General features: G+C 48.9%; 1 protein-coding gene across 8 annotated transcripts in view; it reads right to left on the minus strand.

The window, feature by feature from the left end:
* NCOA3 (nuclear receptor coactivator 3) overlaps window positions 1-23,513 on the minus strand; it is a 558,025-nt gene that overhangs the window by 304,349 nt on the left and 230,163 nt on the right. The window lies entirely within an intron of this gene.

A 23,513-nucleotide genomic window follows, 5' to 3' on the forward strand; every position in this document is an offset into this window, starting at 1 on the left:
ACACCACTAAACAACGCTGGTGAGGAGGATATATTTCTGGTCGACTGAGCTCGCACCCTTGTTCGCAACGACGTGCCAGCTTTTTGATGACAAAATTGTATGGCATTAGACCTCCATCTTGCTATGCTGTTTTGATAGTGGATAAACCCTCCTAGGAGCACTGTATGCTATTAATGATTGATTGGATTTGCTGAAGTGTTTTGTCAAGATAGAATTTTAAACATCTTTTTTTACAGTGCCCTTTCTGCTGCGATCTTAGAATCTGGAAAAAATTATTTCAAATTATCAGTTCGTTTAAGTAGAAGTCTGCTGAAGTTAATGTCCAAAGGAGAGCTGATTCCCAAGACAGAAATGTAATGCCCGCTTTATGGATAGACTTGAATGGGCCTTTTGTTTCATTAGTTGGGAAAGTAGTGTTTAGTTGCCAGAGTGGGGGAGAACATCTCACGGGGGGGGGGGGGGGGGGGAAGGGATGCTATAAACAGACCCTGGAGCAATTGTATCATGAGACTGCTAGTCCCTGACAATGGTGATGCCCAGACATGCCAAGTACCACACATCAGGGTCTAAATTAACACATTTTAGTACTGGCATCCGCGTCACAGCACCAAAATGCTTTAGTCACGCATTATAGCTCCCCAAGTTCGACCCGGAAGGGCTCTTTATGAGAGGCTGCATTTAAGAAGCATGGTTGCTGTGCTGTTCAGAGCAAAGCGGCAAGCCCCCAAAACTGCATTCCTCTCTTATTTCCTCAATATAAGGAAATGAAGGAGAGAAGTTCAGTGTTGGGAACATGGTTATTAACAGCCTGTGAATCAACTCTCTGTTCCGAGCTGCACAGCACTGCGGGCTGAGGATTATTAATCATCAGGCAGTTCAAAGAAGCAGTCGCCTGCCTGGCTCGGAGTGAGTGGACTACATACTCAGTTTTTTGCAGTACAATGCAAGGTCAAGAACATAGTTCAGACCTGCCTGAAGACAGTGTCTTCACCTGGATCCAGGGGCGCAGACTTGCCTGTTTTCAGACAAGGCGCCTGTCAAAGTGTCACCACAAAGTGCCTGATTGTCCCCCTGCAGTCCAAATAACAGAGAATGAGGTGACCGGTGGTAAATTTGTTTTTTCCTTGCGCCACCCAACCATTACAATAGGTTGTGCTCACAAGTTTAAATAGGTCCGATATTATCTGATTAGCCCACTGCGCACACAACTTCAAGCAGTATTATAACTTTTTAGAGATAAAAAAAAAACATGTGAGTTTTAACCATGCGGTTTAATTGGTTATACCTATTTCTGCAGTCCTTTGGACTTGGGAATGCCCGTTTGGTTTTTTACATTGTAGTTAAGGTAGTTTATGTAGGCGAAATAACCGATCTAATCTAAGCATTGCATGTTGCTTGATATCTTAGTGCATTGTGAAAGCGCTTGTTTCAATAAGCCACCTAAAGCAAGAGGCTAGACATGCGGATGCACGGAGGTCCTCTCACTTTAAACAATCCTGAAAGTTAATAATGAAAACCGAGAGACTGAGGCCGTTCTGTGAGCACAGCAAGAGGATAGTATGTGGACTCTACCAAGGGTCAAACTCAGGATAAAAAAAAAGTGTCACTCGGCCAGTCTCATAAATGAAGTTGCTGATGAGTACAAGGAATGTGTGTGGGTGTTAAGGTGCTTCAAGCCTCATTCTGGCTCCTGCAGAGAAGGCTGCACAGGAGCATACCATATAGAGATTCAAACACTTGATTCAGATGGGAAAACTCCAGTTTTTCATTCAAGCTAAAATAAACCTCCCCCAAACCCCCCCCCCCCCCACCCCACACACATCTTAACAATTAAACAATTCAAATACAAGTTTACGATGTTTGGCAATTTCCAGCTCCATGCTCGGGTGCCCTACACTAAGCCAATCTTAACTATCTGGTGAAAGTATAAATTGCCAAGCTAATAAGGTATACATGGTTCGAGCACCCAACGAAGCCTAGGTCTTGCATTGAAATTCTATGTCTATTTCATTTTTCTTTCATGTTAAGGGACTACACACAGAATAACCACACACCTAAAAGAAAAATGAGAAATCATATAAGTTAAAGAAATTAATGGGAACTGCATTAGTTTAAGTCAACGTTATGAAACTCAATGACTGCGGAGATATTGTGTAACCAGAGAGAAACCGAATTAAATCCTGGTTGGTGCAGTGGGGAATAGTGACCTCTGTATTATAGTTCTACAAGGTCACAACCTACAACTAACTGCACTGTGAACATGTACACTGCTTTAAAATTCTATTAAAACACAATATAAGAAAGGCTGTCGCAAAACATGCAGATAATCTGGTTCACTATAAAGCAAGACTGGTTTTGCAGCAGTTTCAAATATTTTTTATTGCCTCGCTACTAAAAAGGAGGAATTCTGATATGTATGTTTCCATGCACTTCATTGCTTCGTTTTTCTCATAAAGTGCCACCCTAAATGTCACACACTCGCTATTGAATGTCACTCATAAATGCAATGAAACCACGGAAATGTCACACAAGTAATCTGAAAACTTGGCAGCTATGGATGCTACTGATCTTCTGAAGCAGGATATGACCGCTAGGTGAACTTTAATGGAAGCACGAGCACGCCCTGATCGTGCCAGATTTAGGAGATAATGAAGGATTTTTTCCGGTGCATCGGACACCGGGTGTATGTTGGACTGTTGACAACAGATGCAAAACCTCTTCCATTTAAGACCAAGGCCCTCATTCTGACCCTGGCGGTCGGACCGCGACCAGACCGGCGGTAAAAAAAATGGCATTCTGACCGCGGCGGTCACCGCCGCGATCGACCGCAACTTCACCACTCCGACCGCCACGGCGGTCATGACCGCCGGGCTGGAGGTTGCGCTCTCCAGCCCGGCGGTCGACCCAAGACCGCCAAGGGTATCATGACCCTGCTTACCGCCGCGGTTTCTGGCGGTCGGGAACCGCCATGCGAACCATGGCGGTAGGCACTATCGGGACCAGGGAATTCCTTCCCTGGCACTGATAGGGGTTTCCCCCACTAGTCCTCCCCTCACACCCTCCACCCCCCTGCCACCCTCAGAGATGTTACAAACCCCCACCCCGACATGCACATACACGCACCCCGACATGCACACACCCCCAACATGCACATATACACACCCCCTACACACACACATACACGACGGGGACACATACCCGCACACATACATGCAGACATGTGCACCCGCCGAACTGCACACATTACCCATTGACACAGCAGCACCCTCCGCCCGCATACACTCACTCACACACTCACTCACACACCCCCTCTACACACTCACACGCACACCCCCATGCACGCACACATCAAACACCCCCCCACCCCCTCCCCTCACGGACGATCAACTCACCTTGTGCGTTGGTCCTCCGGGAGGCGATGGGAGCCATAGGGACGTGACCGCCAACAGAAGACCGCCAACAGAAGACCGCCACACAGAAATGTGGGTCGTAATTCTGTGGGCGGTGTTCTGCTGGCGTGGCGGTTGACCAGTCTCCACTTTCCCGCCGACCGCCAGTGTGGCTGCTGGCGGTTTTCCGGCGGAACGCTGCCAGCGGTCGGAATACGCGCAGCGGCATACCGCCGCGGCCGGCGGTCTTCACCGCGGCGGTAACTCGGCGGTCTTGCGAAAAGACCGCCAGGGTCAGAATGACCCCCCAAGTCTTGTTTTTAATACCTAGACAAGCTCCCAATAAGATATCCCTGCATTCTCCTGGGATGTTGAGAAGCCCAAATTCATTGAATTCCGCAGCCAGGCTGACAAGTGCAAGAATTTAGGATCTGAGTTTATTACTTGGGCCTGGTTCACTGTCAGTAGAGGCAGAAGTGGTTGTAGTTTGATGTGCCGTCTCTCGACACCAATTTTGGTATTGCCACCTTGGAGCGATAAGAATGGTCCTGCAGGGCTCCGCTTTCATCATCATGGGAACTCTTAGGAGGTGAGGAACCGGAGAAAAAGAGTACGCAAAGATTTGCATTCCCTGGCAACCACGGTAGAGGATCTCGGCTTGCGTAGGACCAGCAATTCTGTTTCTGGGATATTGTGAACCGGTCCAGATTCGGTATTCTCCACTTTTAAAAATTTCCTCCAGTACATCCCGATTTATTTACCATTTATGGCAGGCACTTCTCATCTTGCTCAGAGTATCTGTTATGACATTTTGCTTCAAATTCACCTGGTGAAAGATCGACCATTCCAAAATTCTTTGGGCTTCTTGGTACAGCGCTTGGGACCATGTGCCACCTTGTTTGTTGCCATAGTGCTGTGGTACTCCTAGTACGGCCCGGCAGACTTTCCGTTGCGGCCCGCGGACATTTTTTCCTAAACAGACTCTACGACTTCCTCCCGTTAGTAAACACAAAAGAGGTGCCGCTGGAGAATGCGCGATAGCAGCTTTGCTGCGCATGCCTCCCATTCCAGAGGCCCTCTTCTGTGTTTCCTGCCCTGGAGCCAGAGCCGGGGTGAGGTCACACGCTTGTGGTAGCGGGACGCAAAGACCCTTTAAAAGTCAGCTGACTTTTAAACAGTCTTTTGGAAGCTTCCCGCTACCCTCACCGCCTGCATCAATGTATCTTCACTCTCCCTGATTTAAAAGTAAGCCCCCACGATCTGCTCCCCTATGGGAGTTGGGGGGTGAGGTGGGGCTCGTAATCAGTGCTTAATTTGTAAATAAAAACATGCCTGTGCCCAAATCCCTCCTCTTAAACATGCGGCTGCTGCAATTAAATGTGCAAACACAGAATACTGAGGCTGCGTAATCCTTAAACTATGTTGGGCCTCTTCAATCCATATAAAGCCACCTCCAGCCCCCTTCAGTTCACTCTTGCAGCTTTCTGCTTTAAAATAAGCACCGGCCCTTCAAAAATAAGTGCTGGTGCTCCACAGCGGAAAAAACAAGAACCAATTAAGCACTGATCGTAGTTTTAGTCTGCCTAATTTGTATTTATTTGCATTCTTAGAAACTGAAGCCTAACGGTAGTAATGGTGGTTGAAGTGCACAGTGGTTCTAATAGGTTAATCTGCCAGTTTCATGCATCAGGTTGCGGGGCAATAAGCTTGACTTCTGTGTGTGTAATTATGTTTGAGTGTGCGTGCCCCTGATGTGCTTATATGTGTAAGAACAACAAGTGATGGACGGAATGCTGAACATTGTCAAACATTCACCCCCAGTCACAGATCTGGGTTTAATCCATCGTTTTTTTGCTGCCCATGCCATTCCAGTTTGGACCCAGCCATATGCAAATCAGTCTTGACCCTGTTCGGTCTGGACTGTTCCCATGAGGAACAGGGTCAAGACTGATTTGCATATGGCTGGGTCCAAACTGGGGTTGGCATGGTGAGCAAAAGAACGATGGATTAAACCCAGATCTGTGACTGGGGGTGAGTGTTTGACAATGTTCAGCATTCCGTCCATAACTTGTTGTTTTTGCTTTGTCGCCCTAAGTGGGAAGGGTATGCCCAGACGTGGGTCCCGTGCTTCCCATGCCACTGGATTCAAGCTAGCCTGGCTGATGAGGGATGAAACCCCGAAACCGGTCCCAGGATGCTTGTTTCCGGTCCAGTGAGGACCTGGCTTGGCAGTTCGGTCTGGACTGTTCCCATGAGGAACAGGGTCAAGACTGATTTGCATATGGCTGGGTCCAAACTGGGGTGGCATGGTGAGCAAAAGAACGATGGATTAAACCCAGATCTATGACTGGGGGTGAGTGTTTGACAATGTTCAGCATTCCGTCCATCACTTGTTGTTTTTGCTTTGTCGCCCTAAGTGGGAAGGCCCTAAGTGGGAAGGGTATGCCCAGACGTGGGTCCCGTGCTCCCCATGCCACTGAATTCAAGCTAGCCTGGCTGATGACCGGTCCCAGGATGCTTGTTTCCGGTCCAGTGAGGACCTGGCTTGGCAGTTCGGTCTGGACTGTTCCCATGAGGAACAGGGTCAAGTCTGATTTGCATATGGCTGGGTCCAAACTGGGGTGGCATGGTGAGCAAAAGAACGATGGATTAAACCCAGATCTATGACTGGGGGTGAGTGTTTGACAATGTTCAGCATTCCGTCCATCACTTGTTGTTTGTGCTTATATGTGTGCCTTCGTGTATGTGGAGTGGGAAGAGGTATGTATACCTGTACTTCTGTTTCTGTGGGCTTCTCGAGCACTGCATCTTTCCTACGATACTTATGTACAGTATTTTCCACCTGAAGTCCCATGAAAGCGGTAGCAATCAGCAGGGCCTACCCTGCCTCTGCTCATTATTATATGTAAAGCCCCCCTCCGCTCCTAATCAGAGATCCTAAACACCGATTGAGTTATCGGGGCAGAATAATGTTAGGGGGATGCTGTGATCAGTTGTGCAAACAGAGTGAGGTGGGAAAGAGTGAACAGCTCAGCAAAACCTTAATGGAAATAATGTTCAGCTCTTTCGGCGGTAAGCCCAGCAGACTGCACTCAAATGTACATTTGATTAGTGCACAAACCTTTAGTGGTGGCATACATCAAAGGAGCCGAGCCAGTGTTGAGCTGAATGTGTAATGCACAGAATGTTTGCGTGCTCGCCTTTATGTGTGAATAATGTGTGCGCATCAGAGTATGTATTTGTGGTTCTGTTGGGTATGTGCCTGTGTGTATAGTGTGTCTGTGTGTCTGTGTGTCTGTGTGTCTGTGTGTCTGTGTGTCTGTGTGTCTGTGTGTCTGTGTGTCTGTGTGTCTGTGTGTCTGTGTGTCTGTGTGTCTGTGTGTCTGTGTGTCTGTGTGTCTGTGTGTCTGTGTGTCTGTGTGTCTGTGTGTCTGTGTGTCTGTGTGTCTGTGTGTCTGTGTGTCTGTGTGTGTGTGTGTGTGTGTGTGTGTGTGTGTGTGTATGCAGGAGGCTTGTGGAATGTGTTTGTGGGGCGTGCGTAGGTGCCTATGTGTGCGTGTGTGTGTTTTTCCTTATGTTTCTGGGCTGTTGGGGGATTGATGGTGTAAGTGTGTACAAGGGTTAGGTATAGGGAAGCTCTGACAGTACGGTCAGTACAATGAACGTCAGTGTGTATCAGCAGCATGGAAGCCAGGTTCACAAACATATTGGTGGGGCCCAGTTTAAATGAATGGAGGTTGGTGCTTTGAGAGTAGTGAGGCAAAATAATTGCTAAACAAGGGGGGGGGGAAGCCCAGCTAGCGGTTATATTTTTTTCCAGATGTATCCTGCAACACTTATTTTGGGTATTATGGAATTTGGTTTGGGGACACTGGTGGGCTGGCATCTACAATTCTGGATAGTATCCGTGCATCAATGTCGGTTAGTTAAGAGGTTTTCCCTGGAATGGGGATAACTGCTCAGACCCCGAAATATGGGGTCCTTTTCCAGGCAGTTTTCACCGATTTCCATTTCCTCTGAACAGGCGAAAAGCACCCTCTGGGAAGGCTGGTGAGGTGGTTGGTTTTGCAGGGCAGGCTTGTGCCCGTCTGGTGGTAGCACTGTCTACAGGGGTTGGTGGGGACTGGATGTTTTAAGTAAAATACTTCAGTGATTAAAATACCACACCCAACGCTGACCTACTGAACCCTAGCTAACACTGCCTCAACCTCTGGTTTGGGTATACATTTGCAGCTTAGGAAAGTTTTAGCCAGACCTCCCGTAGGGTGTATCCTAGAGCAGCATCTTCTGGAGCCATGATTTGTACGCAGATTCAACTTCAGTGCTGTGCCTCTGGAAATAAGATGGTGAGGGCGTGGTGGCAGTCTTAAATATCTCAGGAGACCAAGCATTTAGTCCTTCTCCCCCTCTGAGCTGGAGGGGGGTTGGGCTCTTTAAGGTCCTGCAGCCACTCTCAAAGGGGATTTGGGCCATGTTGGGCAGGTGCATGAGTTTGGTACAGGGAAGAGAAAGGTTAGTGAGATTAGGGGAAAATGTTAGCTAAACCGTAACGTTTTAATCTCAACCAAATGGAATTCACCAGTTAAAGTTGGCTCATGTTGATTTCTATTGCCGCGTCCCCTGGCATTCCAGGGAAGAAAAAAAAAAAAAGGGCCTACTTACCAGTCATTGGCCTCCTTATCACTGTATGATGCCTAGCAAGTTGCAAGCATAATTGCGAAAAAGCTTTTATAAAATGCTCCTCTGGGAATGGACAAAGACCAGCATGCTAACAATTGCACGTTTAATCATAATGTGCATCCTTTGCTACACATCACTGTAAAGAAATGGCTCCCTGTTGCAGTTACCCCCCACTTTTTGCCTGATACTGATGCTGACTTGACTGAGAAGTGTGCTGGGACCCTGCTAACCAGGCCCCAGCACCAGTGTTCCTTCACCTAAAATGTACCATTGTATCCACAATTGGCACACCCTGGCATTCAGATAAGTCCCTTGTAACTGGTACTTCTAGTACCAAGGGCCCTGATGCCAAGGAAGGTCTCTAAGGGCTGCAGCATGTCTTATGCCACCCTAGAGACCCCTCACTCAGCACAGACACACTGCTTACAAGCCTGTGTGTGCTAGTGAGAACAAAATGAGTAAGTCGACATGGCACTCCCCTCAGGGTGCCATGCCAGCCTCTCACTGCCTATGCAGTATAGGTAAGACACCCCTCTAGCAGGCCTTACAGCCCTAAGGCAGGGTGCACTATACCATAGGTGAGGGTACCAGTGCATGAGCACTGTGCCCCTACAGTGTCTAAACAAAACCTTAGACATTGTAAGTGCAGGGTAGCCATAAGAGTATATGGTCTGGGAGTCTGTTTTACACGAACTCCACAGCACCATAATGGCTACACTGAAAACTGGGAAGTTTGGTATCAAACTTCTCAGAACAATAAATGCACACTGATGCCAGTGTACATTTTAGTGTAAAATACACCACAGAGGGCACCTTAGAGGTGCCCCCTGAAAACTTAACCGACTGTCTGTGTAGGCTGACTAGTTCCAGCAGCCTGCCACACTAGAGACATGTTGCTGGCCCCATGGGGAGAGTGCCTTTGTCACTCTGAGGCCAGTAACAAAGCCTGCACTGGGTGGAGATGCTAACACCTCCCCCAGGCAGGAGCTGTAACACCTGGCGGTGAGCCTCAAAGGCTCACCCCTTTGTCACAGCCCAGCAGGGCACTCCAGCTTAGTGGAGTTGCCCGCCCCCTCCGGCCACGGCCCCCACTTTTGGCGGCAAGGCTGGAGGGAACAAAGAAAGCAACAAGGAGGAGTCACTGGCCAGTCAGGACAGCCCCTAAGGTGTCCTGAGCTGAGGTGACTAACTTTTAGAAATCCTCCATCTTGCAGATGGAGGATTCCCCCAATAGGGTTAGGATTGTGACCCCCTCCCCTTGGGAGGAGGCACAAAGAGGGTGTACCCACCCTCAGGGCTAGTAGCCATTGGCTACTAACCCATCAGACCTAAACACGCCCTTAAATTTAGTATTTAAGGGCTACCCTGAACCCTAGAAAATCAGATTCCTGCAACAAGAAGAAGGACTGCCCAGCTGAAAACCCCTGCAGCGGAAGACCAGAAGACGACAACTGCCTTGGCTCCAGAAACTCACCGGCCTGTCTCCTGCCTTCCAAAGATCCTGCTCCAGCGACGCCTTCCGAAGGGACCAGCGACCTCGACATCCTCTGAGGACTGCCCCTGCTTCGAAAAGACAAGAAACTCCCGAGGACAGCGGACCTGCTCCAAGAAAAGCTGCAACTTTGTTTCCAGCAGCTTTAAAGAACCCTGCAAGCTCCCCGCAAGAAGCGTGAGACTTGCAACACTGCACCCGGCGACCCCGACTCGGCTGGTGGCGATCCAACACCTCAGGAGGGACCCCAGGACTACTCTAAGACTGGGAGTACAAAAACCTGTCCCCCCTGAGCCCCCACAGCGCCGCCTGCAGAGGGAATCCCGAGGCTTCCCCTGACCGCGACTCTTTGAACCTAAAGTCCCGACGCCTGGGAGAGACCCTGCACCCGCAGCCCCCAGGACCTGAAGGACCGGACTTTCACTGGAGAAGTGACCCCCAGGAGTCCCTCTCCCTTGCCCAAGTGGAGGTTTCCCCGAGGAATCCCCCCCTTGCCTGCCTGCAGCGCTGAAAAGATTCCAAGATCTCTCATAGTCTAACATTGAAAACCCGACGCTTGTTTCTACACTGCACCCGGCCGCCCCCGCGCTGCTGAGGGTGAAATCTCTGTGTGGACTTGTGTCCCCCCCGGTGCCCTACAAAACCCCCCTGGTCTGCCCTCCGAAGACGCGGGTACTTACCGGCAAGCAGACCGGAACCGGGGCACCCCCTTCTCTCCATTCTAGCCTATGTGTTTTGGGCACCACTTTGAACTCTGCACCTGACCGGCCCTGAGCTGCTGGTGTGGTGACTTTGGGGTTGCTCTGAACCCCCAACGGTGGGCTACCTTGGACCAAGAACTGAGCCCTGTAAGTGTCTTACTTACCTGGTTAACCTAACAAATACTTACCTCCCCTAGGAACTGTGAAAATTGCACTAAGTGTCCACTTTTAAAACAGCTATTTGTGAATAACTTGAAAAGTATACATGCAATTTTGATGATTTGAAGTTCCTAAAGTACTTACCTGCAATACCTTTCGAATGAGATATTACATGTAGAATTTGAACCTGTGGTTCCTAAAATAAACTAAGAAAAGATATTTTTCTATATAAAAACCTATTGGCTGGATTTGTCTCTGAGTGTGTGTACCTCATTTATTGTCTATGTGTATGTACAACAAATGCTTAACACTACTCCTTGGATAAGCCTATTGCTCGACCACACTACCACAAAATAGAGCATTAGTATTATCTATTTTTACCACTATTTTACCTCTAAGGGGAACCCTTGGACTCTGTGCATGCTATTCCTTACTTTGAAATAGCACATACAGAGCCAACTTCCTACATTGGTGGATCAGCGGTGGGGTACAAGACTTTGCATTTGCTGGACTACTCAGCCAATACCTGATCACACGACAAATTCCAAAATTGTCATTAGAAATTGATTTTTGCAATTTGAAAAGTTTTCTAAATTCTTAAAAGACCTGCTAGGGCCTTGTGTTAGATCCTGTTTAGCATTTCTTTTAGAGTTTAAAAGTTTGTAAAAGTTTGAATTAGATTCTAGAACCAGTTGTAGATTCTTAAAAAGTATTCCAACTTTTAGAAGCAAAATGTCTAGCACAGATGTGACTGTGGTGGAACTCGACACCACACCTTACCTCCATCTTAAGATGAGGGAGCTAAGGTCACTCTGTAAAATAAAGAAAATAACAATGGGCCCCAAACCTACCAAAATACAGCTCCAGGAGCTTTTGGCAGAGTTTGAAAAGGCCAACCCCTCTGAGGGTAGCAACTCAGAGGAAGAGGATAGTGACTTGGAGGAAAATTCCCCCCTACCAGTCCTATCTAGGGAGAACAGGGTCCCTCAAACCCTGACTCCAAAAATAATAGTCAGAGATGCTGGTTCCCTCACAGGAGAGACCAACACCTCTGAAATCACTGAGGATAACTCCAGTGAAGATGACCCCCTGTTAGCCAGGATGGTCAAAAGATTGGCTTTGGAAAAGCAGCTCCTAGCCATAGAAAGGGAAAGAAAAGAGATGGGCCTAGGTCCCATCAATGGTGGCAGCAACTTAAATAGGGTCAGAGATTCTCCTGACATCCTAAAAATCCCCAAAGGGATTGTAACAAAATATGAAGATGGTGATGACATCACCAAATGGTTCACAGCTTTTGAGAGGGCTTGTGTAACCAGAAAAGTGAACAGATCTCACTGGGGTGCTCTCCTTTGGGAAATGTTCACTGGAAAGTGTAGGGATAGACTCCTCACACTCTCTGGAAAAGATGCAGAATCTTATGACCTCATGAAGGGTACCCTGATTGAGGGCTTTGGATTCTCCACTGAGGAGTATAGAATTAGATTCAGGGGGGCTCAAAAATCCTCGAGCCAGACCTGGGTTGATTTTGTAGACTACTCAGTAAAAACACTGGATGGTTGGTTAACTGGAAATGAAGTGTGTGACTATGTTGGGCTTTATAATTTGTTTATGAAAGAACACATTTTAAGTAACTGCTTCAATGAAAAGTTGCATCAGTATCTGGTAGACCTAGGTCCAATTTCTCCCCAAGAATTGGGAAAGAAGGCAGACCACTGGGTCAAGACTAGGGTAACCAAAACTTCCACTGGGGGTGACCAAAAGAAAGGGGTTACAAAAACTCCCCAGGAGAAAGTGGGTGACACTAGAGACAAAGAAAAAGAGTCCTCTGTAGGCCCCCAAAAACCAGAACAGGTGGGTGGGCCCCAAGACACAACCCAAAACAAAGGTGGGTACCAGGGTAAGAACTGGGATGCCACTAAGGCCTGGTGCCACAACTGTAAACAGTCTGGGCACCACACCAAGGACACTTCTTGTCCCAAAAACAAACCCCAGAACAAAATTCCTGGGGTAACCAGTGTAGCCATGGGAGATGACTCCTCAGATGAGGAGGTCTTCCTAGCCTTCAGCTGGAAACAGGGCCCAACAGGTGAGTTGGAGATTCCAGAGGGAAGCAGACACTTCCACCACCTACTGGTGAATGGAATCCCAACCACTGCCCTGAGAGACACTTGTGCCAGTCACACTATTGTGCATGACAGGCTGGTACTCTCAAACCAGTACATCCCAGGTGAGACTGCCAGGGTAAGAGTTAGCCTAGACAGGGTCACTAAGAGGCCTGTGGCTTTAGTGCCCATAGAAGTGGGTGGCACTCTTAGCTGGAGAAGGGTAGTAGTCAGTACAGACCTCCCCCTTGATTGTCTCCTTGGAAATGACTACCCAGAGGTTAGTCAGAGCTCAAGAGAGGAACTGGTCCAGTGCCAGTCCTCTCCCAAGGATTCTGGAAGTCCTGCCTCTGCAGTAAATGCAAGCAGGCCCCAGAAGAAGAAGAAAAGAAAACAGAGTAGGAAGGGTGGACAACCTTTAGCCAAGGTTACAGTAAGCCAAGGAGATTCTGCTCCAGTAGGGGAGAACTCCAAAAATGGCTCTGATAAAGTCCAACCTGACCCACAAGAAGTCCTGGCTAGTCAGGCAACTGTTAAGCCTGAGTGGGTGGCTCCTCAGCTAACAGAAGAAAGAGTGGAAGAAGGGTGTTTACTACAAGATGTGGTAACCCCCCACTCCAATACAGCAGACAGGCAACCTGAACCCAAAGAAGCCTGTAACTTAGCCCCTTCCCTTTTAGGTGAAGAGCTAAAGGTGTGGTTCTGGGCACTGACAGCTGTCAGTGGCCTCTGCTGGGTGTTAGCCTTTGTGGCTGCACTATCCTTGGCATGGTGGTCAGACCCCATGCCAAATAGCAAGTTAGGCCCCCTGACCCTGTTGGTCATGGTGGGGTTACTCCAGCTCTGGGTAACCTCTTTGGGTAAGCTAGGGATGACCCTGGCTAAGATAAGATTAGCAGAGGTGGATACCTCTAAACCCAAAATAAAAAGAATGGGTGGAGACATTGAAGAAGCAGACAAGAGGCAATTCAGACTAGGTCCTATCACTGTGGAAGTGGGTCAGTTCCCCAAAGGGAATGACCTGAACAGAAGGATGTAAGGCAGAGTAGGCCCTGCAACTAACCAGCCTATTTCTCCTACTCTTCCTCGCCTGACAGACTAGGAAGACTCTCCCAGCTTGGGCTGAGTCTCCTGGCCTGTGGGCTGGGGGGGGCTTGTGTAAAGAAATGGCTCCCTGTTGCAGTTACCCCCCACTTTTTGCCTGATACTGATGCTGACTTGACTGAGAAGTGTGCTGGGACCCTGCTAACCAGGCCCCAGCACCAGTGTTCCTTCACCTAAAATGTACCATTGTATCCACAATTGGCACACCCTGGCATTCAGATAAGTCCCTTGTAACTGGTACTTCTAGTACCAAGGGCCCTGATGCCAAGGAAGGTCTCTAAGGGCTGCAGCATGTCTTATGCCACCCTAGAGACCCCTCACTCAGCACAGACACACTGCTTACAAGCCTGTGTGTGCTAGTGAGAACAAAATGAGTAAGTCGACATGGCACTCCCCTCAGGGTGCCATGCCAGCCTCTCACTGCCTATGCAGTATAGGTAAGACACCCCTCTAGCAGGCCTTACAGCCCTAAGGCAGGGTGCACTATACCATAGGTGAGGGTACCAGTGCATGAGCACTGTGCCCCTACAGTGTCTAAACAAAACCTTAGACATTGTAAGTGCAGGGTAGCCATAAGAGTATATGGTCTGGGAGTCTGTTTTACACGAACTCCACAGCACCATAATGGCTACACTGAAAACTGGGAAGTTTGGTATCAAACTTCTCAGAACAATAAATGCACACTGATGCCAGTGTACATTTTAGTGTAAAATACACCACAGAGGGCACCTTAGAGGTGCCCCCTGAAAACTTAACCGACTGTCTGTGTAGGCTGACTAGTTCCAGCAGCCTGCCACACTAGAGACATGTTGCTGGCCCCATGGGGAGAGTGCCTTTGTCACTCTGAGGCCAGTAACAAAGCCTGCACTGGGTGGAGATGCTAACACCTCCCCCAGGCAGGAGCTGTAACACCTGGCGGTGAGCCTCAAAGGCTCACCCCTTTGTCACAGCCCAGCAGGGCACTCCAGCTTAGTGGAGTTGCCCGCCCCCTCCGGCCACGGCCCCCACTTTTGGCGGCAAGGCTGGAGGGAACAAAGAAAGCAACAAGGAGGAGTCACTGGCCAGTCAGGACAGCCCCTAAGGTGTCCTGAGCTGAGGTGACTAACTTTTAGAAATCCTCCATCTTGCAGATGGAGGATTCCCCCAATAGGGTTAGGATTGTGACCCCCTCCCCTTGGGAGGAGGCACAAAGAGGGTGTACCCACCCTCAGGGCTAGTAGCCATTGGCTACTAACCCATCAGACCTAAACACGCCCTTAAATTTAGTATTTAAGGGCTACCCTGAACCCTAGAAAATCAGATTCCTGCAACAAGAAGAAGGACTGCCCAGCTGAAAACCCCTGCAGCGGAAGACCAGAAGACGACAACTGCCTTGGCTCCAGAAACTCACCGGCCTGTCTCCTGCCTTCCAAAGATCCTGCTCCAGCGACGCCTTCCGAAGGGACCAGCGACCTCGACATCCTCTGAGGACTGCCCCTGCTTCGAAAAGACAAGAAACTCCCGAGGACAGCAGACCTGCTCCAAGAAAAGCTGCAACTTTGTTTCCAGCAGCTTTAAAGAACCCTGCAAGCTCCCCGCAAGAAGCGTGAGACTTGCAACACTGCACCCGGCGACCCCGACTCGGCTGGTGGCGATCCAACACCTCAGGAGGGACCCCAGGACTACTCTAAGACTGTGAGTACAAAAACCTGTCCCCCCTGAGCCCCCACAGCGCCGCCTGCAGAGGGAATCCCGAGGCTTCCCCTGACCGCGACTCTTTGAACCTAAAGTCCCGACGCCTGGGAGAGACCCTGCACCCGCAGCCCCCAGGACCTGAAGGACCGGACTTTCACTGGAGAAGTGACCCCCAGGAGTCCCTCTCCCTTGCCCAAGTGGAGGTTTCCCCGAGGAATCCCCCCCTTGCCTGCCTGCAGCGCTGAAAAGATTCCGAGATCTCTCATAGTCTAACATTGAAAACCCGACGCTTGTTTCTACACTGCACCCGGCCGCCCCCGCGCTGCTGAGGGTGAAATCTCTGTGTGGACTTGTGTCCCCCCGGTGCCCTACAAAACCCCCCTGGTCTGCCCTCCGAAGACGCGGGTACTTACCGGCAAGCAGACCGGAACCGGGGCACCCCCTTCTCTCCATTCTAGCCTATGTGTTTTGGGCACCACTTTGAACTCTGCACCTGACCGGCCCTGAGCTGCTGGTGTGGTGACTTTGGGGTTGCTCTGAACCCCCAACGGTGGGCTACCTTGGACCAAGAACTGAGCCCTGTAAGTGTCTTACTTACCTGGTTAACCTAACAAATACTTACCTCCCCTAGGAACTGTGAAAATTGCACTAAGTGTCCACTTTTAAAACAGCTATTTGTGAATAACTTGAAAAGTATACATGCAATTTTGATGATTTGAAGTTCCTAAAGTACTTACCTGCAATACCTTTCGAATGAGATATTACATGTAGAATTTGAACCTGTGGTTCCTAAAATAAACTAAGAAAAGATATTTTTCTATATAAAAACCTATTGGCTGGATTTGTCTCTGAGTGTGTGTACCTCATTTATTGTCTATGTGTATGTACAACAAATGCTTAACACTACTCCTTGGATAAGCCTATTGCTCGACCACACTACCACAAAATAGAGCATTAGTATTATCTATTTTTACCACTATTTTACCTCTAAGGGGAACCCTTGGACTCTGTGCATGCTATTCCTTACTTTGAAATAGCACATACAGAGCCAACTTCCTACAATCACTTTGTATGGTTGTAAGGAAATGGCTCCCTGTTGCAGTTATCCCCCACTTTTTGCCTGATACTGATGCTGACTTGACTGAGCAGTGTGCTGGGGCCCTGCTAACCAGGCCCCAGCACCAGTGTTCTTTCACCTAAAATGCACCATTGTCTCCACAATTGGCACAACCCTGGCACCCAGGTAAGTCCATTGTAACTGGTACCCCTGGTACCAAGGGCCCTGATGCCAGGGAAGGTCTCTAAGGGCTGCAGCATGTCTTATGCCACCCTAGGGACCCCTCACTCAGCACAGACACCGCTTGCCAGCTTGTGTGTGCTGGTGGGGAGAAAATGACTAAGTCGACATGGCGCTCCCCTCAGGGTGCCATGCCAACCTCACACTGCCTATGGCATAGGTACGTCATCCCTCTAGCAGGCCTTACAGCCCTAAGGCAGGGTGCACTATACCACAGGTGAGGGCATATGTGCATGAGCACTATGCCCCTACAGTGTCTAAGCAAAACCTTAGACATTGTAAGTGCAGGGTAGCCATAAGAGTATATGGTCTGGGAGTCTGTCAAAAACGAACTCCACAGCTCCATAAAGGCTACACTGAATACTGGGAAGTTTGGTATCAAACTTCTCAGAATAATAAACCCACACTGATGACAGTGTTGGATTTATAAAAAAAAAGTACACAGAGGGCATCTTAGAGATGCCCCCTGTATTTTACCCAATTGTTCAGTGCAGGACTGACTGGTCTGTGCCAGCCTGCTGCTGACAGACTAGTTTCTGACCCCATGTGGTGAGGGCCTTTGTGCTCTCTGAGGACAGAAACAAAAGCCTGCTCTGGGTGGAGGTGTCTTCACACCTCCCCCTGCAGGAACTGTAACACCTAGCAGTGAGCCTCAAAGGCTCAGGCTTCGTGTTACAATGCCCCGGGGCACTCCAGCTAGCGGAGATGCCCGCCCCCTGGACACAGCCCCAACTTGTGGCGGCATGTCCAGAGGAGATAATGAGAAAAACAAGGAGGAGTCACCCACCAGTCAGGACAGCCCCTAAGATGTCCTGAGCTGAGGAGACCCCTGCCTTTAGAAATCCTCCATCTTGATTTTGGAGGATTCCCCCAATAGGATTAGGGATGTGCCCCCCTCCCCTCAGGGAGGAGGCACAAAGAGGGTGTAGCCACCCTCAAGGACAGTAGCCATTGGCTACTGCCCTCCCAGACCTAAACACACCCCTAAATTCAGTATTTAGGGGCTCCCCAGAACCTAGGAAACTAGATTCCTGCAACCTAAGACGAAAAAGGACTGCTGACCTGAAAGCCCTGCAGAGAAGACGGAGACACCAACTGCTTTGGCCCCAGCTCTACCGGCCTGTCTTCCCACTTCAAGAAAAACTACAACAGCGACGCGTTCCACAGGGTCCAGCGACCTCTGAAGCCTCAGAGAACTACCCTGCATCTAAAAGGACCAAGCACTCCCGAGGACAGCGGCTCTGCTCCAAAGAAGAAACATCTTTGCAACAAAGAATCAACTTTTAAAGAACACACGTTTCCCGCCGGAAGCGTGAGACTTTACACTCTGCACCCAACGCCCCTGGCTCGACTTGTGGAGAACAAACACTACAGGGAGGACTCCCCGGCGACTACGACCCTGTGAGTAGCCAGAGTTGACCTCCCTGAGCCCCCCCAGCGACGCCTGCAGAGGGAATTCAGAGGCTCCCCCTGACCGCGACTGCCTGCTTCAGAGAACCCGACGCCTGGTAAAGACTGCACCCGCAGCCCCCAGGACTTGAAGGATCCGACCTCCAGTGCTGAAGCGACCCCCAGGTGACCCTCTCCCTTGCCCAGGTGGTGGCTTCCCCGAGGAGCCCCCCCCCCCTTGCCTGCCTGCTTCGCTGAAGAGACCTGTGGGTCTCCAATTGAATCCTACTGCAAACCCGACGCCTGTTTACACTCTGCACCCGGCCGCCCCCGTGCCGCTGAGGGTGTACTTTTTGTGCTGACTTGTGTCCCCCCCGGTGCCCTACAAAACTCCCCTGGTCTGCCCTCCGAAGACGCGGGTACTTACCTGCTGGCAGACTGGAACCGGGGCACACCCTTCTCCATTGAAGCCTATGTGTTTTGGGCACCACTTTGACCTCTGCACCTGACCGGCCCTGAGCTGCTGGTGTGGTAACTTTGGGGTTGCTCTGAAACCCCGACGGTGGGCTACCTTGGACCCAACTTTGAACCCTGTAGGTGGTTTACTTACCTGCAAAGCTAACAAACACTTACCTCCCCCAGGAACTGTTGAAAATTGCACTGTGTCCAGTTTTAAAATAGCTTATTGCCATTTGTGTGAAAACTGTATATGCTATTTTGCTAATTCAAAGTTCCTAAGTGAAATACCTTCCATTTAAAGTATTGTTTGTAAATCTTGAACCTGTGGTTCTTAAAATAAACTAAGAAAATATATTTTTCTATATAAAAACCTAGAATTGTCTGAGTGTGTGTTCCCCATTTATTGCCTGTGTGTGTACAACAAATGCTTAACACTACCCTCTGATAAGTCTAATGCTCGACCACACTACCACAAAATAGAGCATTAGAATTATCTCTTTTAGCCACTATCTTACCTCTAAGGGGAACCCTTGGACTCTGTGCATGCTATTTCTTACTTTGAAATAGTGCATACAGAGCCAACTTCCTACAATGGTTAAACAAAACATCACTTTGGTATTGCTCACAGAGGTCTGCAGTGAGAGGCGGGGTCGGTCCATCGGGCCTGAGAGGCAGGGGTCGGTCCATCGGGCCTGAGAGGCAGGGGTCGGTCCATCGGGCCTGAGAGGCAGGGGTCGGTCCATCGGGCCTGAGAGGCAGGGGTCGGTCCATCGGGCCTGAGAGGCAGGGGTCGGTCCATCGGGCCTGAGAGGCAGGGGTCGGTCCATCGGGCCTGAGAGGCAGGGGTCGGTCCATCGGGCCTGAGAGGCAGGGGTCGGTCCATCGGGCCTGAGAGGCAGGGGTCGGTCCATCGGGCCTGAGAGAGAAATGTGATTCCTGGTCCTTGTTACTCACTGCACAGTAACAAACCCACATGAGAGCTCTGAAATGGCCTACAGTCCAGCTATCTAGCCTTGCAAACGACCCACATCCATACAGAATGAACACAGGTCATTCCAGGCAGCATGGGAAAAAGAGTACTAGTTTGTTGAATGGCCAAAAGAGAAAGCCACTGTTTGCTTTGCAAAGAGAAAATAAATGTTCTTAAGAGATATAGGGGGTCATTACAACATTGGCGGGCGACTACCGCCGCCCACCAAGCTGTAACCGCCATGCGGCCGCCAATGCAGCCGCACTCACGCGGTGCCCATTTGGACATCCCCGCTGGGCCGGCGGGCGGAAACCAAGTTTCCGCCCGCTGGCCCAGCGGGGATGTGGCCCGCAACATGGGAGCCGGCGGTGTTGCGGCCGTGCGACGGGTGCAGTTGCACCCGTCGCGCTTTTCACTGTCTGCATAGCAGACAGTGAAAAGCCGCATGGGGCCCTGTCAGGGGGCCCCTGCACTGCCCATGCCAGTGGAAAAGGCTGGCGGTCGGGGACTCGTAATCCCCTGGGCAGCGCGGATTACAACCGCCGGGGCCATTGTGGCAGAAAACGCCAGCCCCGGCGGTGCGACCGCGGCGCTACCGCCACGGTCGTAATATGCCAGGAAGCACCGCCAGCCTGTTGGCGGTGCTTCCGTCGAAACAGCCCTGGCGGTCTTGGACCGCCAGGGTTGTAATGACCCCGATAATCTGAAACAGCACTACAAAACTCTACATGCATGATATACTGAGAACTTCCCATTGCACTCAAAACTGCTTTCAGCAACAGTGGCTTGGTTAAAGCAATCTCTTCATTCCCAGCAGAAGTTCTTCCTTTGCCAAATGAAGGAATCTGAGTCTGCTACAGAAGCATCATTCAAAATATGCTACTGGCTTGCCAAACATAAGAAGCCATTCACAGAGGCAGAGCTGGAGAAGAAAGGTTTCCTTTCAGCAGCTGAAATTTTGTTTGAAAACTATAGCAACAAAGCCAGCATTGTAAAAGAATGCAATGCCTTACAGCTATCGGATTCCACTTGTGCACACAGAATAGAGGCAATGGGTGAAACAGGTGATCAAAGAAGTTAGAGAGTCACCGATCTTCAACATTGCCATGGATGAGTCCACAGATATAGGTGATGTGGGCCAGTTATTAGTTTGGGTGAGGTATTTGGACCAATCGCTTCGCCCCAAAGAAGAGCTCCGGTGCCTTCTACCACTGCAAGGGCACACAAGAGGAGAAGATATACAGGACAGCATCTGCAACTACTTTGAAAGATATCACATACCACTGGACACTTGTCAGCATCACAACAGATGGGGCGGCTCCTGGCATGGTAGGCCATAACAGAGGCTTTGTATCTCCATTTAAAAAAAAGCTTACTGGACAGACTGTTTTAGATTACCACTGCATTATTCATCAGGATGTTTTGTGTGCAAAATTAAAGCATTGAGACCTAAATAACGTCCTAAAACGTGCAGTGAAAATTGTTAAGTGTATTCATGCCAAAGCCCTCAACCATAGACTTTTCAAAGATATGCTGCCGGATTCTGAAGCAGAATATACAGACCTCCTGATGCACCCTGAGGTGCGACGGCTAAGCAAAGGGAAGTTCTAGAGCGGTTCATTGCTTTGTTTCCTGAAATTGAATACTTTGTAAACAGTAGAGGTCAATCATTCCCAGAACTAAAGGATGTGAAATGTCTTTTATTACTCCATTTTCTTTTAGATCTATTTGCACACTTCAATTCTCTCAATTTGATGCTGCAAGGCAAATAACAGCTTGTGTGGTCCATGATGAATGGTATTTATTCATTTGAAAGTAAGCTTGTGATATTCAAAGAACAAATGGATGTTGCTGACTTCACCCACTTTCTAAAACTGTTGACTGTGACTCGGGTTTCCAAATGCATAAGAAATGCTGCTTACGCTAAACATTGGTGCACATCTTGCAGAAATTTCTGAGGAGATAAAATGGCATTTTTCTCAAGTCAGAGACCTCACCCCTCTGTTCCTACAGGTTGAAAACCCCTGGATGGTGAGCGCACAAAATCTTGATGTGGTTGTACCTATTGGTATGAAAAGGGCGCAAGCACAAATGGAGCTGATCTACATGCAGCACAATTCAGCTCTCAAAGCATCTTTTTTGGGGCAGGCACCAGAAGAATTCTGGAACATTGTCCCTTCTGACAAACTTCCTGTTCTTTTCACAGTGGCCCAGAAAGTAATTTGTATGTTTGGGTCAACATGTGTTTGTGAAAGTTTGTTTACCACAATGGGACTGTTGAAGAGTTAACTCAGAAATAAGCTAACAGACATATCTGGATCAACTCTTAAGTCTTGCTGTTTCAGACATAGTACCAGATTACAGGACACTAATAGAAGACATGAAGTGTAAAATAAGTTTTTAGAATATCTTTCTATGACATACCTATTTTTCGATCTCAGTTAAACCTGTGCTGAATATCCATTTAGCGAGGATTACCCTGCAATGCCTCTAACGAATGCTACTGTATGATAATAAAAAATTAGTCAAAATATCTAGTTTTGTACTTACATCTGGCTTTGAAATAAAGCATTGTTTATTTACACTAGTAGCCCTGCCCCTTTGCCCCACCCACCCCCTCACAGGCCCATCGGTGTAGCCCTCAGCCACAAACCAGACTGTAAATTTGGCCCCCGGCAAAATGTTTGTGAGTACCCATGATATAGTGCATGGTTGTGATGTTGTCTTTGTGAATGAGCATTGCCAAGCTTTCTATTCTAGGCAGGAAGGCTTGCAAGGCTAGATGTACTACCTACAGTTCTAGCAGACTGATGTGAACAAACAGCTAAGATGGCTCCTATTTGCCACTGACTGCAAAACAGCAATTGTGTCCGTCTTTCTGGTGTGAGGTATGCTTTGTTGAACACCTTATCCAATGTGGCCCCTAAGAATCTTAATCTCTTGAATGACTGGAGAGCTGATTTTTGCAGATTCAGCTTAAGACCCAGTTAGTTGAAAAGGTGTATGCAGGCACTGGTTGACCTTTGCGAAGCCTGAAGGTAAGGTGCTTTGACCAGCCAGTCACTGAGGTACAGAAAGACTGTATTGGTGTCTGTTTTTATTGCTCCAAGAGTGCTTTCAACGTGTTTCTCAAAGAGGGTTTTGCTGTCATATGGGAGGTACAGGATTTAACTTTGCACCTTCGGTCTGAAGAAAGTGGCCTTCAACTAGCCCTGCTTCTGTAGGACTGCTGGTCCTGCCAGTTGTTGCAATATTGTGTTTGCAATGTTTATGGCACAGTTTATTTCGGAGGAGGCGCGCTCTTCCTCTTGTAGAATCTTTTTCGGCTCGGGTCTTATATCATTGTGGAGACTGTCAAGATGTGGTGCAATATCAGACCACATTTGACAGTCATATCGTCCAAGAACTGCCAAAGAGTTTGCTGCTTGCACCGTAAGTGCTGACACTGATGAAAAATGTTTGCCAATGTCACTAAAGTGCCTACTTTCCTTATCAGGGGGTGCTGAGATTAGCACAGATTGATTTTTGAAACTGCGCTGGTCCGCCTGCTTGATCACAAAGTCAAGTTTTGGATGCCCAATGAGGCAGGCAGGAGAATCTTCAGGGGCTTTATATTTTTTGTCCAAGCATGGTATTACTACAGCCACTGTGCCTGGGTTTTTAATGGTCATAAACCTCTCTTCACAGATGTGATTCACGAATGGCACAGCCCTGATGCATTTCCAGAAGGGTTCCTTGAACTCAGATAAAATGCAATCCATTTGAGTCGCAGTCATCGGAAGATCGAATCTCTATGCCACTCTCTCCAGGAGATTATGGAATCTCTGTAGTGAATCCATGGGTGGTGGTGCTGGGGATAACAGTGTTGGTATTGTGGTAATCATCCCAATCAGTGTGAACATCACGAACTTCCCCCTCTTCTCTTTCGTCATCTGAAGAGGAGATCTTGTGGAGGTAGCCGTCGGTAAATTTCTCAGGGTTTGTGGAGTAGACTGTTGCACTGTAGGAGTCTACAGAGGCGGAATCACTGGCCAGGATGAAGATGATGTAGACAGAAAAGGTTTGTGGAGGTTCGCCAGCATCAGTTTTAAGTCTGA

The sequence above is a fragment of the Pleurodeles waltl genome, chromosome 7 (assembly GCF_031143425.1).
Source record: "Pleurodeles waltl isolate 20211129_DDA chromosome 7, aPleWal1.hap1.20221129, whole genome shotgun sequence".
In the NCBI taxonomy this organism is placed as follows: Eukaryota; Metazoa; Chordata; class Amphibia; order Caudata; family Salamandridae; genus Pleurodeles; species Pleurodeles waltl.